Source organism: Zeus faber (genome assembly GCF_960531495.2).
Source record: "Zeus faber genome assembly, chromosome: 15".
Taxonomy (NCBI): Eukaryota; Metazoa; Chordata; class Actinopteri; order Zeiformes; family Zeidae; genus Zeus; species Zeus faber.
In genome coordinates, this window is record NC_137194.1 from 1,022,751 (window position 1) to 1,032,069 (window position 9,319).

Consider the following 9,319-nt stretch of genomic DNA (forward strand, 5'->3'; position numbering starts at 1 on the left):
TTTCTATTTTTGGATTCACTTTGTTTGTAATTATTTCTCACATTCTTTATTTTTAATGTTGATTCTCCTCCTGAAATTCCGTTACTTGTTTTCAATAATTCTTAAAGCAATAGCGGAGGCGCATGGAAGTTAAGAGCACAACTGGGTGTGGTTGTCAGGGTTGGTGGTGGTGGAGCGCGTCGCCTCCGTCTTTCTCTCACCGCTGAAAAAAGAAGCAGGAAACGCGGCGACGCCCGGAGACACGCCCGCTTTGGCCCCGCCCACACCCTCCCTCCGCAGCCAATCGGAGGATCGGAGCCAACGTGTCGTTTTTTTGGGGGGGATGTCACGTGGCCGCACTGCAGCAGAGAGGCACTGAAACGCAGACCAGTCGCTATGGAAACGGACCTGGCGTTGTCACCTCCTGGGGGGGGGGGGCACGGTGTGATTCCAAGAGGAACGTCCTCGACACGGAGACGACTCCTCACAGGGCTTCACTCTGTCCAGTGTGGAAGCACACTCTTCAAGATGGTGTCAAATAATAACAATAATAATAATAATAATAATAATAATAATAATTATAATAATAACAACAACAACAACGACAACAACAACAGTCAAAATAGTAATCGCTGATGTGACGGAGGAACCGGAAAAAAGAAGAAAAAAAGCAAAAACAGTCAATCACTCGGTCGTCACTCGCCTTTCTTTCCTGGGTTTCTTTTTCTTTTTTAATTTTCTATCATGACGGCAGAACTGCAAACCCAACTCCGACCTCTGTCTCTCAGACTGTCAGTCAGTTGTCATGGAAACTTCTCAGGTCAGTGTTCTCCCTGCTGCTGTGCCTGCAGTGCATTGTGGGACACGCGGCGCTTCCTCCTCCTCTGCCGAGCGCACTCCTCTGCCGGGGGGGGCTTTTTCTGGCAAAATTTAAAAAAAGGAAAAATAAAAAAACACCTCCACCTCCACCTCCACCTCCATCTCCAACGACTTGTTCTGCTGTACAGTGTCCGTGTGATCGCATGCCCCCCAGCTCCCAAAAAACCTCAAGGTCACCTTGATATCGTTCTGTTCCTTTTGTTTCTACGTATATACCTGAGTGTGTGTTGGTGGGTTTGGGGAGCGGGGTGGGGCAGGGCGGGGCGGGGCGGGGCAGGGCAGGGCGGGGCCAGGCGGGGGGGGCCAGGCGGGGGGGGCCAGGCGGGGCGTTCTGTGGTGACAGAACAGCAAAGCGACATCCAACAAAAAAAGCGCAACTAAAAACAAAGTGAGTAAATAACGAGCTCATCTCCTACGTTCTATGCAATGAGTCATATTTTGTAAATCAGTGATAAACAGGAAGTGAAGGGTCACGCAACAGACCCCGCCCCCCACCCACCCCCACCCTCCCCCCACCCCCCCGAAACGCGTTGAATAATAATCCTGTTTTAACGACATAGTTTGCTCATGTTGACGACGGGATGAAGGGATTGATGTGTTTGCGTTGGCGCCACCAGGGGGAGACAAAGTCTCTCAAGGTGCATCCTGCCAAAACGAGGCGCGTGTGGGTTCTCAACGCGGGGCCCGCAGACCCCCCGGGGGGGTCCTCGGTCCCTCCACGCGGACGCCGCTACAGAGGTCGAGTCTGGGTCGGAACCGGAGCCGAGAACCCGATGAACGTTCCCTGGGGTCGGGGGGACGGAGCGGCCCCCGGTTCGAAGGTGGGGTTCTTGGGGCCGTTGGGCGGAGACGTTTGGCGGGGAAGGTTTTGGGACGACTGGCACCGGGCCAAAGCAGACGCCTCATGTTTCCCCTCTGGTGGAGCAAAGGATTGTGGGAGATCTCCAATCGGCAACTTCCTGTTCTGAGCGGCTGCTCTGCAGACGCTTTACTTTGTGACGTCATTTCATCTGATTTGATGTGATCGGTTGAGTCCAAACTTCACAGGATGAAACATCAGAAAGTTTTTCCAATTGACAAAACTCAAGTTCATTCACCGCTTTGTTTCAACACAATCAGACGAGTCGTGGAACAAAAAGCAAAACAGCTGCAGGACCAATCGGGTTAATCCTGCAAGTACTCATTTTTTCAAAATAAGAGCTCCCCAAAAGAGTCACTTTTCAAAATAAGAGCTCCCCAAAAGAGTCACTTTTCAAAATAAGAGCTCCCCAAAAGAGTCACTTTTCAAAATAAGAGCTCCCCAAAAGAGTCACTTTTCAAAATAAGAGCTCCCCAAAAGCCTGACAAAGGCTTCTTCCGCATTCCCAGTCTGTATCAGAGTAATTCTGTCCTGATTGGGGATTTAATTTAAACGTGACTGAATTGAAAGTGGATTAAGTGAAAATGAGTGAGCTGCGCCCGGGTCCCCGGCCATCTTGTCTGTTCTGCTTTTGCTCAAGGCGTGGTCGAGAGTTTTGGGGATGGATATATAGATAGAAATACAAAGAAACATAGAAATATAATAACTTGTAGATGGGTTTATTGGCAGGTGGGACTTGGGTTGAGCTCAGGGTGAAGAAGCAGAAGCTTCTTCTGTTATGAAGAAAGTACAAGATCAACACCACGAAGAACGTTAAAATCCAGATGTATATGATCACTACGCAATCCACAGAATATATTTGATTACAGATGAATATGTCGCTGATGTGCTGTTGGCGAGTCAATAAGTTTATTCCGTGTATTCCTAAACTCCTAAAGGTAATTTAAAGGAAGGACGATCCGTGGGTTAAATGATGTTAAATGATGTACTTACGAAGATAAAAGTCAATATGGAGGACGGGCGGAGTCCCAGCAATCCAACACGACTGACTTCAGCATGAATAGAAAGTTATTAGATGTGTGTAACAGAGGGAAATATATTGAATATATGTTTATTTTTTGTGAGATTTTTATGAGATGAGATTATTATGAAATATTATTTTATCATACGAATGGATCCGGAGGAGACAGAACTGGAACCCAGAGTAGGGAAATAAATATGATTTTAAGGGTATTATTTATGGCTGTATTTATATTCATACACCACCAGAACAGAATAACCACTCCTGTTTTGTTTTTTTGGAACACGACACCAGATCTGAGCCCCGCAACGGGGACGTCTGTTCCCAAAAACGACCATTTTCAGAAAATCGGACGCAGGCCGCGTGGGAGATGGAGACGGGTGAAGAAAGGGTTAAATGTCCACTTGTCTCATGGTGGAGAATCCGGGTTCAGAAAGTAAAACTCCATTCCGGGCTTTAGAGTCGGCCAGGATCAGTGAAGTGGAGTGAGTGGAGCTAAAACCCAAAAAGGTACTTTGACTTCCTGGACCTGGAATTGATGATGATTATTATGATTATTTTTGTTATAAATGCTATTATAATTTTTTTAAATCAATTTTTGGTGTTGGACAGGGCCATATGAGGGCGTTTGAGGGTTGGAATCTGATGTTTGTTGCCGTTTAAACCTTCAGCTCTGCTCTGACACAAACTTTAATCTTTAATTAAGTTTTATAATTGAGTGGCCCCGTGCATTCATAATCCATATTTCGTTATTTAGCGCGATATCGCGGAAGAGGAAAACATGAATTCACAGAAATGATTTTCTTTGGCACGACGTGTTTCTTGTTTTGAGGTAAACAATGTGATCCCTCACTTGTTTGTTATTTTTGTTCGGTGGAATGTTAAAAAAAAATTGGATTTAAACATTTTCAGTTTCTAAACACACAGGGTTAGACTGCACCTGTTTTTATTTTTTATTTTTTAAGTGTAACAAGCAGTTGCCAACGGCCCAAATAGGAGTTGCCCGGGGCAACTGAGCAACCATTGAGCTCTGGAAATAATAAAGTTATAAATAGAATAATCAATCCTGTAATTATATAATAGTTATAGTATCATAAATTCTATCATTACATACCATTGAAAGTCTAAAAGTCAGATTATCCAAATTGTGATTTTGGAAGTTTGTAAAATGACAGAAATCCTCCTTCCGTCACTTTTTCCTCAGGAAAGCACAGAGTGGGCGTGGCACAAAGCTCCGCCCGCGGTCAAATCTCTTTTTATTTCTTTGTTTTTTTGGAAAAAGAGAAACGAGACTTTAAATAATATGCATTGCAGCAAGGGCTCAAACCTCCTAAAATGGTCAGAGAAGAAGCCATGCGTCCCAGTGGCAAACTGGGAGGACTGGGCTTTCCCGGAGGCATCGCAGCCATTCTTTGTTTAAAAATATAAAAACACATAAAGACGATAAATACGAGACGAGATGAGCAGAACAAAAAGGAGGAAAGAAAAAAAAAAGAAAAAAAGTGGAGATGAGTATAAAATGCTTAAAATTCATCATCAAATTTTCTTTTTTTCAGAATATTTTTATTTTATTTTCATTAAAACAAGTATATTTTACGTCTTACAGAGTAACAAAAGTAGAAATGCTTGAGTTCAACACCAGGGGGGGCTCTGGAGCGTCGGAGCGCTTTAAATTTCGATGTTCGCCAAATAAGCACGATCGTGCTTATGTGCCGCCATCTTTTATATATCATTTCGGAGCCCCCGACACTGCGATGCCTCGTGGGGACCCCGTCACCTCCGTCCTCCTCCAAACGTAGCGTTAGCGAAGCGGGCGAGGTTTTCCGAAAGAAAATGAAAACAAACACAAAAACGCGATTTTTAACATTTATTTTAACTTTGTTTTTTTTCCCATAAAGCTACAGTCTGTGTTTCGGTGTCAAACCATCAGGGAGTGTCCGTCGTAGTTAACCAGTCAACGAGTTTAAAGTTGAAAAAAAAAAGTTGCATGACCTAGACGAGCCCCGCCCCATGCCCCGCCCCCCTTCGACCCCGCTGACCTCTGACCCTCCGCCTCACAGGCAGCCTCCTCACTGTAAATACCAAAAGGGGAAGCGAGCGCCGTCCACACGCCGTGTAAACGTCCTACATGTTACACACACACACACACGTACGACGGGGACGGGACTCGAACCCGCGACCGTGCCTCGCTCCTGAGCCTTTGTGTATAAAAAAAAATAAAATAAAGAAAAATAAAACTCCACTAAACGGAAGGCGCAGGTGACGATGTTAATCATCATAAATGATAATAACCGCATCATGTGCACACGGAGGCTTGTGCGACTGTTTGAGAAACCGCGGGAAAACAAAAAAACAAAAAACAAAAAGAGGAAAAGTCGTATTTGGGGGGGGGGGGGACAAAACATGAAAAGAATCACATGAAAACATATTGGTCTGTGTAGAGTTTCTATACTTGTTGTGTTTGTAAAACAAGATGATATTTAAAGAAAAATACAAAAAAAAAAGGGAAAGATGAGATGAGATATCCTGGCTTCCATGTTAAAAAAAAAAAATGGGATGGAGGGAGAGAGAGGGAAAAAGAGGAGTCTGGAGAGAGATGAGATATATATATAAATATATATATATATATATATATATGGAAGTAAAAATTCAAACGAAGATGGTTAAAAGTTGGAGTTCCATTCCCTGCCGTAGGTCCTTTGAGCCCGGCTCCGCCCGTGGTGAAACCTTGTGTGTGTTTCTGTGTTTCCTCTGTAAATGGCTGTAGTGGATCTGGTGCATCATGCCGTGTAATGTGATGAATGAAGTTATGACCTTACAATACGTTGCAATCAGGAATAAGGAAAATAAAATACAAAGATATATAAAAAAGAAATCACGGAGGCGTCTGCTCATTTGTTTTCGTTTTGGAATGGGGATTATTTGCTTTCTTTTCGTTACAGTTTTGCAGAACTGGACCGGACCGACTTCCGCCCTTGAAGGAACAAAATGTTTCATCGAGAAGCAAAGGCCGATTTCGATCCGGCCACGACATCACTTTACGTTTATAAACCGGGGCTTTTTCATGGAAAGGGACGAAAAATCCTCACATGCGAAATGAAATGCCTTAAGGCAAGGTGTCCAAACTTATTCCACTGAGGGACTCGTGCAGAAAAAGATGCGTAGGGCGGGGCCACTCACTACAGTGAGGTACACGGCCTCACCTCTAGTGGATCAAAGTTAGCAAAATCAATCAAATGTAGGTATATTATGCTTGATAATTGAACACGCTTAAAGAAAAAAAAACAGCTTACATCACAGCTTTCCATGAATGAGTTTATTTATTTGGTTACAAAAATGGTTGTCAGCACATTCTCAAAACAGCAGCCTCTGATTGGCTGTTAGTCAGGATGCTGATCCCCCTTCACAGCCCTGTATGAAGGGGACAAATAAGGGGAAAGAGGACGGTGTATTTCAAGGTTGTTATGCAATAAGTTATTGGGCTTGTTAACACATCAACTAACGTTTGTAAGAAAATGTCAACTTTAATTGACTGAATTTTTTTAAGTAATTGGGCTTATGAACACATGAATACTGTGTAATAAATGTTTAACTTACCTATAATGGGAGCAAGGATGGATGCAGCTCAGGACTAAGTTTGCTGCTTGAGATGTGAAGGACATCACAGAGATGGCCGTCGGCCATTTTGGTTCTCAATCTGATTTTGTTCAGAGTCAACAGAGGGAATGTTTGCTCACATATGTATGTTGAGCCCAACAGACTCTAGGAAACTTGGTCTTTTCCAAGCTCCAGTAGAAGTCGGGTCGGGAGAGAAGGTGATGTTGACTCTTCAGGGAATCATCACTGCATTTCCATAAGTTCTCACTGGAGACTCCTCCCCTTCTTCTGCCTCCACCAGGGAGGGAGTGGAGAACAGCTTCATTTCTTTCTCAATGATAGAAAAATATTGGAAGCTCTGACTGAATTCTGTCATGAGAGATGTGATCATGGACACGTTTCTCTTTTTTAGCAGGAAGTTTGGTCTTTGGAAAAGCAAAATTGATTTTGGACAGCGTGGGGAGGTGTGCAACATTGAAATTGCGTAGTTGTGTCTCAGAGACGGAGCTTCACACAGAAGGCTTTCATGTGCTCATAAAGTTGTGGTACCAGCTGCTCTTTGCTTTGTAGGCTCTTGCCCAGTGTGTCCAGATGATAAGATCAACTTAAAAAGCCAGGTCTGCCACCACAGAGAGTCACTCAGCTCAAGAAAAGGTCGGTCCTTCTCTTTCAAAAACTGGTCGACCTCTGATCTCACGGAATCAAACCGCTGTAGTGTATGGGAGAGTAGGTCCCCGTATTCAGCATCGACATCAGATAGGAAAGCTTGAAATTCTCTGTGGTAGAGCCCTCGTGCTCAAAATGTTGACAGTTTTCACAACAGTGTTCATCGCATGGCCAAGCTGCACTGTCTTGGCCCAGAGGGCTTCTTGGTGGATGATACAGTGCATTTAACAGCCTCACCTCCACTCTCTTGCACCTTGGCGCACACCACACAGGCCATTCCTTTCACACGCCCGTCATTGCTGGAGCCCCATCCGCTGTAACTCCACACAGCTCGTCCCATTTAAGTCCCATCTTGTCAATTGCATCTGACACATCTTCAAAAATGTTACTTGTTAATTTACACGTTGTGCCCTTTAGACTCCTAAGATCAAGCTGCTCCTCCGTAAAGCAAGTTATCGCCACCTCCTCGCAAAAAGATTAACAGCTGTGCGATGTCTGTGGCATCTGTGTGCTCATCACATGCATCAAGTAAAAATCTAAAGCACAAGCTTTATCTGACACTTGCTGTTTTAGGTTAGCTGATAAGTCTTTGATTCGCCGCACAACTGTGTTTCTGGCCATATTATCGTTGTTGAATTCTCGTTCTTTGATTGCTCTTGTTTTGTGGAGAAGCTGCCTTGATCAAGACAGTAGCTCCACCTCATCTTAAAACAAGAAGTACAAAACAGTCAAGCACAAGTTTCATGTGTGGGCCATATTCCATTATATTTTTAGAATTTGCTGCGGGCCAATTAAAAATGGACCACGGGCCACAGCTGGCCCACAGGCCATAGTTTGGACACCCCCGACTTAAGGAGAAACCAGCCGGTCGGCATCCCCGGTCAGGGGCGGGGGCCCTGAGAAAAGGCATCACGGGGGGGGGTAAGTTGCCATGCGTGATGCAGCGTCAATTTGGAAATATAATTAAATACTAAATAAAAACACGTTCTAATAATGAAATGACGTGCGCTCCACAAAAATGTACCAAAGTGTTCTAATAGTTTCTTAGGGCCCCTGTCAGTCACAGGCCCTTAGAATTATCGGACCCCCCAAATACGGCTCCTCTGTCGTGTGTGTTGTACAGTAATGGAATTTAATAATTATTTTCTTCTTTCCCTTGGAATTACAGCCGCAATTAGCCACGCCCACCTAAAAACTGGACGTTGCAAGGGAACTGGAACGTGACGTCACGCAGTGAGACGCTCAGTGTTTTTATTCTGGATTTACATTTATTTCCCAGTTTCCTACTTGTGTGAAAGGAAAACAAGAAGGTCGGAGCGCTCCAGTTCCAGACGCCTGCTTTCTGCATTTTCAGCCCGGATTCATTCATTTTAAAGCAGTTGGAGGTAAAGTGATCCTCCATGAGCGGATAGTTCCCGGTGCTTCGTCACGTCTCCAACCCCGTCACCGCTCCTCATTTTGTCAAGTTCCGTCCTAAATGTTTCTAATTCCTCATCAAGCTACATGTAATGAAGGACAAAACCAAAAGAGGTTTTTATTTAACTGAGTCCTTTCCTCCCAATTCCGCATCAACTATGATAATGTGAAAACAGTAAAAACTCAACTCGTCAACAGATGGAAATGCCCAGGATTTGATGCTGGTGTTTGTTTGAGGAGTCGGTTGATGATAATGTTTAAAATGAGATACTTTTCAAAAGAATTGTCATTAGAATCATTTGTACTTTGGCATTTTATGAATATACTAATACTTGTAATTGGGGTCATATTGAAGATCATGCAACTTGTTATGGAGTAGAACCCAAATCAACACTTTACATCTGTTTCCGGTTCATTTTGGTCTGAAAGAAAAAATGAGGAGAATGAACAGATAAAATACACAAACGCACAGACATCACAGGGGAGACAGCAACGATGAACTCCCTTTTGGGTTTTTTCCTCATTTCTTTTATTTAAAAAAGAAAAATGTTTCAAAACTGAAAATAGCATTTTATTAGTCGACATTTTCCCCGTTAGAGTATTGATGCTAACACCGTTACAGTCCCACCCTCTGAATAACACATTCTTGTACAATATCCTCACCGAAAAAAACCCCCAAAAAACCTCTTTTAAATACTATAAAAAATAATTTGATTGCACAAAATGATTTGCCGCTTGGCGTGTGATGATGCACTTCAGAGTCAAACCCAAAAACAAGACTCGGGGAAATAAACACGACACTGCTGTGGAGGCGTCAACATCAATGAAACTTTAGCACCTCCATAGAACCTGCTTATTTTAGGATTTTACTAAAAACAAACAACTTTTTCTTAAAGGGATAC

The 9,319-nt window shown here is 43.6% G+C and overlaps 1 protein-coding gene across 1 annotated transcript in view; it reads right to left on the bottom strand.

The window, feature by feature from the left end:
* Positions 1-8,891: 8,891 nt before the first annotated feature.
* Positions 8,892-9,319, bottom strand: part of LOC307241781 (oxysterol-binding protein-related protein 2-like) — a 45,723-nt gene continuing 45,295 nt past the window's right edge. The window contains exon 14 of the mRNA XM_080016004.1: positions 8,892-9,319. This exon is cut by the window's right edge and continues 1,906 nt beyond it. The gene's annotated coding sequence lies outside the window, so the exon portion shown is untranslated.